Source organism: Crocuta crocuta, unplaced genomic scaffold, assembly GCF_008692635.1.
Source record: "Crocuta crocuta isolate KB4526 unplaced genomic scaffold, BGI_CrCroc_1.0 scaffold6, whole genome shotgun sequence".
Classification (NCBI taxonomy): Eukaryota; Metazoa; Chordata; class Mammalia; order Carnivora; family Hyaenidae; genus Crocuta; species Crocuta crocuta.
In genome coordinates, this window is record NW_027531917.1 from 9,287,042 (window position 1) to 9,293,481 (window position 6,440).

The window sequence follows — 6,440 nt, forward strand, 5'->3', positions numbered from 1 at the left end:
CGGGGGGGGGGGGGGGGGGGGGCCCAGGAGCTCACTAGTTGGGACAGTGGTTCGGAAGGCAGTGCAGACAGGCAGATGTAATATAAACAAACCATAGTAGTTTCCAAGTAAGGGCAAGAGAATGCACATAGAGAACATGGAACATAGAGTATGTACGATACAAAAAGAGTTAGGATACACGGAAGTAGAGTGTGGGTACAGAGGGCTGGGAGATGTTCTCCAAAAGACAGACTAGAAACTGTAGAATTTTCAGTGCTACATGTCAATGATTTTACAATATCTTCCAGACAAAGGGGAGATACCAAAAAGCATTTCAGCAAGTAATAACTTGATCCTATCTGGGTTTCAGGAAGAAATTTTACAGATAGCACAGAGCAGAGTGTCTCCACCTGTGGTATAAGGACCACCTGCTATGGAAATGTCTGTAATAGTTATTAAAAGTGCATATCCTGGAGTGCCTGGGTGGCTCTCCCAGGCGTCCGACTTCAACTCAGGTCATGATCTCACGGTTCATGACTTCAAGCCCCATGCCGGGCTCTGTGCTGACAGCTCAGAGCAGTAAGCCTGCTTGGATTCTGTGTCTCCCTCTCTCTGCCCCTCCCCTGCATGCAGTCTCTCTCTCTCTCTCTCTCTCTCTCTCAAAACTAAATAAACATAAAAGAATTTAAAATAAAATAAAAATATAAGTGCATATCCCTTCTACCCACCACAGACTTACTGAACCGAACCTCTGAGGTTGGGGCCCAGGAATGACAACTTGACAAGCTCTTCAGATCCTTGTGGAGATCCTGGCATTTGAGAACCACCGCTGAAGGTGAAAGAGGGAAAATCAGAGTCGAAATGGCGAGATTTGAGGCAATTTTAAAGTAAAACCAGGGGCACCTGGGTGGCTCAGTTGGTTGAGCCTCTGACTTCAGCTCCAGTCATCATCTTGTACTTTGTGAGTTTGAGCCCCACATCGGGCTCTCTGCTGTCAACACAGAGTCGGCTTTGGATTCATTCTCTCTCTCTCTCTCTCTCTCTTTCTCTGTCTCTCTTAAAAACATGATGATAAAAGTAAAACTCAAGTAATATGGAACTGATACAATCTATCAACAAAAAGAAGGAAAATACAAGATGAAATTAAGATACATGTTTGAGGTAAAACAAACACTATTCCCCAAAGAAGATATGGATTTGGGGTTTGAGGAAGAGGGAGATGACAGATATCAACAATATTTAGTTCACCTAGTATTTCAGTTCAACAAAATGTGAGTATCTACTGCATATTTGATCTTGTACTAGACACTGAGGATAAAAACATGAAAAAGAACTTGTCCCTGCCCTTTAAAATGATTTAGAATCACATGATGGCAACTGTTAGATAGAGGTAGAATATTTTGGCAGTACAGGGTGGGGGTGGAGGATAATTCAAATTAGGGGTTAAAGAATACTGAATACTCCCCTGGAGTAAATAGCAATTGAATGACACAAGGAAAGATTTGTCTTAAAGAGAAGAGTCCTGAGAAGAGAGAATAAGCATTAAAAGCATGTTTTTTGAAAGAAATGACCCATACTTCTGTTACTGGAATATAGATTTTGAAGTGGGTTGAGGGGGTATGGAAGAGAGAAGACAGGAAGAATAGGAAAGAGGAAGGTTATAAAGAATTTTGTGAACTCTTCTAAGGAGCTTGGACTTGAAGGTGATGTAGAAACCTATTCAATTTGCATTAAAAAAATCATTTTGACATACTTAAGTCGGGAGGGTAGCATGGAACCAAAAACACTAATTAAAAGCCAAGATACTAAGTAAGATCCCTTTGGAATAGCAGAGCCAATATCATGTGGAGATAGCAGTTGGGCTCTTAAAACAGACTAACCCTAGGTGACCTTCCTTGCTCTGTTACCCTTAGTAAAACTCTAATCACAACGGATCCTATCTGATAGGGCTGTTGTAAGGATTAGATAATCTTTAGGATGATACAGAGAAAGTCTAAGCCTAGTGGTTGACATATTAAAAGCGTTTCATACATTTTTTTCTTTTTATCTTTATCTAGAAGAGAGTTCTAGAAGGTATGATCCTGAGCAGGCACACAAACATAAGTATGGGAAATTGACAGAACTTCATAATTGATTGATCATGAGAAATGTGGAGAGTGGAAGCATCTGGGAGCCCTCTCAATCTCTGGTTTGAGTGAAGAGGAGTCAGCAATGCACAAGCAAAGAACATGGGCATGGATACAGCAGTTTCTATTTTAGGTGTATCTATATGATGGCTCTCAGGAAAACCAGGAAGAGATGAAAAAGTAGAAGACAGAGACCTTCACTGGTGTTGATCCTTTGGGAATAATTTCCTTTGCAAATAATTACTATTTTTTAAAAGAATAAGTAGTTTCCTCCATATAAGCAAAGTGTTGACAGAAAGATCAGTTGGCCAAGGATGAAACCCTAGCATTTACCAATATTTAAAAGGCAGAAATAGAGAGAACAAAGAACTGGAAGAGATTAACATATTATTAAAACTTTTTTTAAGGGTTTCACAAAGAATTCATGGTCAACAGTGCATGCAAGAAACATATTCAGTGAGATATTTACTGAAGAATAACAGTTGGATTTGACAGCTGAAGGTTTTGATGACTTAGATGGTAGCAGTTCTGGAAGAGTAATTGAGCTGCACGTAGATTGAGCTAAATGAGTACATGGAAAGAGAGGAAGCAGAAATAGTAAATGTACTACTCTTTCAAGAAGGTAAGCTTAGAGGAGAAGGCATGCCTAGAAAAGGAAAAAGCAAAGGGAAATTAAAGTATTAAAAAATGAGACGGGCTTGGGGTACATGATCAGGTCATGATCTCACCATTTCTGAGTTCCAGCCCCTCATCCCTTGTGCTCTGTGCTGACAACACAGAGCCTTCTCGGGACTCTNCTGGGTGGCTCAGGTGGTTACGTGCCCCACTCTTGATTTAGCTCAGGTCATGATCTCACCATTTCTGAGTTCCAGCCCCTCATCCCTTGTGCTCTGTGCTGACAACACAGAGCCTTCTCGGGACTCTCTCTCTCTCCGTCTCTGCCCTTTTCTCACTCACACTCTCTCTGTCTCTCAAATTAATTAACTAAACATTTTGCTTAAAAAATGTTTTAAAAAAATGGCAGAGGCTTGTAAGATAGCTCTCTTATGTGCTTAGCTGACTAGTGATACAATTAAATGACGATGAATTTAGTGAATCAAATATGGAATATGAGGAAAAGGTGGGAAAATAACATCTTCTGTTTAGAACATGGTGAGATGCAAGGATAGGTATGCAAGCCAGGAGTTAAATAGAAAATAAGAAGTCCAGAAGGGAAGGCAGGTTAGACACTGCAAGTTAAACAATCATTAGTGAATTGGTAGTAGCTTCATCTGCTGGAATAGATAAAATTGTCCAGAAAAGTCGTAAACAGCAGGGAAGAATCAATTCTGTCAAATAAAATATTCAAAAGGAAGACAGAGGGTATATAATTATCAGAATTAATTGACTAGGAGTAAATGTTATAAAAGAAAGGTAAAGAAAGAATTAGTTGGAGATGGCAAGACAGATGAAAATTTCAGGAAAGGGGAGAATGAACAGCAACGACAATAAGATTTTTCCAGTTAATGGGAAGACCAAAGGACTGGGAATCCCCACCCCAAAAAATCACACTTAGAGCTGCAAAATCCTTCAGAGCTTATCATTTTACAGTTAGAGAAAGACTAAAACATTACTGACTTCATTATGTTCCTGCAGTCAAAGGCAACAGTAAGGGAAGTGTCTGAAAGCTCCTGCCAGAATGCAAAGAAAACATTAGAAAAAATACTTATGAGGAACTTTATGGGAAATCTTCCATTACCTAAGTGTTTGAGGGTGATTGGAACAGAATAATCCAAGAAAGCTTCTTGAAGGGTTGTGATTTTTGGGGACAGTTACTCAATTTTGGACTTGAAAAGAGTCACACTGGGTTGCACAAATTAATTTGCTGTATATTAACTGCTATCCATTGAATTAATATATCTCAAATTTAAACATGCAAGTTTATGCAATCAATATAAAAATTAGCATGCCTGAATTAATTGAAAACTGCTAATTGTAAATTAGAAGGATTTCATATTGGATGAATGTTTAGAACAATTGATGTTCTAAAGCATCCAAAGAAAAGTAGAGAAAAAAGAAAGATAGATCACAAATGTGATTTGCTTGTTAGGATTGACCAATGCTATTTAACACATAGTCTTACACTCCCTTTTAAAACTACCTCTGAAATATTTCTCTACAGTAAAAAACAGACTTTAGTACTACCATTACTTCCTCGTCTTACATTTTTCTTGCCAAAAAACAGTCAAAACAAGCCAAGAGTTCATCTTAAAATCTAAGGAAAACATCCCAAAGCTCTGAGAAAACTGAGCGAGAGTGCATGTGGCTTGAGGGGGTGGAGAAGCAAGGGAGCACTTGGCTGAAACAGAACCTATATCATCGTCCTTTTAGGCCATTTATGGACTTAGCCAAATATGTTTACACACATATATACATTCATAAATATATACACTCACATTTACACAGGCACACACACGAAGGAAATAGTGGATTGATGCTTTATCCAATAGTGTTTTCTAGAGCAGGGTGTCAGGATGTCTCAGTCTTTAACATACAGAAGATTGGAGAGCATGCAAAAATGTAGACTCTGATTTTGGAAACCAAGCAGAGAAACTGAGATTATGCATCCCCTCAAGTTCCTACGCCATGTCTACTGCAGGTCCGACAACATTTTGTATTGCAGAGTTCTAGAATACATAGACCATGTTTGGAAAGTTAGAATGAATATGTATATACACTTAAATATAAACATGGACATATAAAAATGCCAGATGGTAAAAATACAGGAATACATGGCCCAATAGGTTCAACTTTATTTCCCAACAAATTTCAAGATAAGCCTAATGCTCCCACAAAGTAGTTATTTATACCCTAGTATCTGAAATCCCTCTCTTCTTGAAGGTAAGTGGTCAGGACTAATTCACCATTACTGTGAACTCTTATTTTGCTTTTATCTAAATCACTCTTGTAAGCATTTTATAATATACTGATCTTCGTTGTTACTGAACTGTTTCAAGGGTGTGAACGGTCTGCCCAATATTTTAAGTTCTTAAATGATGAAGTAAATACCAAACATTATCTAGAAAAGACACTGTTCAACACAGTAATGTATAATAATCTCTTTCATTTTCCTTCAGATATGTGGAACATATGATAATTACAGTTTGATAATAATATCTCAACATATGTATTGAGGCCAAATTTCAACTATCCGAGGGGATTTGCAAAGCTTAACAAGCATAAGAAAACCATTGTAAAAACAAACCCATGACTTAATACAAAATGAATTTGTGTTTACAAGTAATAGGACATTTATCTAAAGATGAAAAAGTAATGTCCTTCATTTCTAATGGATTAATTTTAATTACAAAATAGCATTTTAATTTTCTTGATATACTGATATGTAGTTCGGTAAAACAAGTAACAGAAATACAGCTTATCAATTGAAGAGGAATTTTTAATGATGCCATATATATGTATATATGTGTATATATATACAAATATAATTTATATAAGTTATAATTATGGCTCAAGTAAAAATGTAAGTACAACCAGAGTATAATGCAAAATGTGATAAAGGGTTATTAACTCTTCTGTATAGAAGTGTTTTGAGAACACATGGCTTCAATTTTGTTTCTCAAGTATCTTGTAAGCCTGAACATAAAATAGAATTACTCAATACAGAAAAATTAACTGATTATGTGCTTGTCTAACCGTAGTCGTCAATTCATCTGGGAACCAGAAAAATAATCCATATTAAGTCATAGGGATCTTATATTCAACAGTGTCAAACATTTGTGATTTTTCACGGATGCTCCGGTTTCCACAAGTGCCCAAATAACCTCACCTGCTTTTCTAATTTGTCTCCTCAACTGTGCTATGGGTCAGTGATCCCTATTATGTCACGTCAATACAGTGGTTAAATAATGATAAATAATTTAAAATGTGACAGGTAATCCACATCTTAATGTCAATCATCTTTACCCATGTAGTATTCCCCAAATTAAAATGGAAGCTATTTCTGTTTTAAACACTAGGTTTTTATATACTCAAACATATTTCCTTACATTAAAAAAATACATATTTTACATATTTATTTGAAGCTCCAAAGAACTGAATTTTAAAACTAAATCAAAGTAAAAAGGACGGCTCCTAAAACATTTAGTTACAAGTATACTAAGGACATACTTTTTCTTCTACAAAAATAAGAGACCCTCTTACAGTTCTTAATTATGGCAATGAAAGGATTCAAAATATGCATGTTGTATTCTTATTATTTCAAGGGTATTCATTTCGCCATTTCTATTACTTAGTTTGAGCTTACTCAGCAGTTATTTTTTGAAGCACTCATACAAA